The sequence below is a fragment of the Pyrgilauda ruficollis genome, unplaced genomic scaffold (genome assembly GCF_017590135.1).
Source record: "Pyrgilauda ruficollis isolate IOZ18807 unplaced genomic scaffold, ASM1759013v1 scaffold937, whole genome shotgun sequence".
In the NCBI taxonomy this organism is placed as follows: domain Eukaryota; kingdom Metazoa; phylum Chordata; class Aves; order Passeriformes; family Passeridae; genus Pyrgilauda; species Pyrgilauda ruficollis.
The window spans coordinates 11,978-12,893 of NW_024531455.1; the positions used below are offsets into that span (position 1 = coordinate 11,978).

The following is a 916-nucleotide window of genomic DNA, read 5'->3' on the forward strand; positions in this document are numbered from 1 at the left end:
GGGCATTTCTGGGAGCTTGGGGTTTGGTTTAGGGTGGGTTTTGAGGGCCCTGCTGGGGGTTTGGGGGAACTCCTGGGGCTTTGGGGCTGGTTTAGGGTGGGTTTTGGGGCATTTCCGGGGGCTATGGGGCTGGTTTAGGGTGGGGTTTGGGGTTATTTCTGGGGGTTTTGGGGCTGTTTTGGGACTAGTTTCGGGGCATTCTGGGCGGTTTTGGGGCAATCCTGGGGGTTTGGGGGCATTTCCAGGGGTTTTGGGGGAATTTCTGGGGATTTTTTGGGGCATTTCCGGGCATTTTGAAGGCATTTCTGGGGATTTTGGGGTGGATTTGGGGCGCATGGGTTTTGGGGTATTTCTGGGGGGTTTGGAGGCATTTCTGGGGGTTTTGGGGCTGGTTTGGGGTGAGTTTTGGGGGCATTGCTGCGGGGTTGGGTGCATTTCAGGGGTTTTTAGGGTAGGTTTTGGGGGCATTTCTGGGGGTTTTCGGGGCATTTCTGGGGGGTTGGGTGCATTTCTGGGGGTTTTGGGGATGTTTTGGGATGGGTTTTGGGGCAATCCTGGGGGTTTGAGGGCATTTCTGGGGATTTTGGGGGCATTTCTGGGGATTTTGGGGTGGATTTGGGGCAATTTCGGGGTTTTGGGGGCATTTCTGGGGATTTTGGGGTGGGTTTGGGGGCAGTTGCGTTTGGGGGCATTTCCAGGGGTTTTGGGGGAATTTCTGGGGATTTTTTGGGGCATTTCCGGGGATTTTGGGGTGGATTTGGGGCGTTTCCAGGGGTTTTGGGGCACTTTTGGGGGAATTTCTGGGGATTTTTTGGGGCATTTCTGACCGTTTTGAGGGCATTTCTGGGGATTTTGGGGTGGATTTGGGGCAATTTCGGGGTTTTGGGGGCGTTTCTGGGGGTTTGGGGGGATTGCT

The 916-nt window shown here is 55.1% G+C and overlaps 1 protein-coding gene across 1 annotated transcript in view; it reads left to right on the forward strand.

The window, feature by feature from the left end:
* LOC121365352 (structural maintenance of chromosomes protein 1A-like) overlaps positions 1–916 on the forward strand; it is a gene marked incomplete at its 3' end in the record, with an annotated part of 14,722 nt that overhangs the window by 2,554 nt on the left and 11,252 nt on the right. The window lies entirely within an intron of this gene.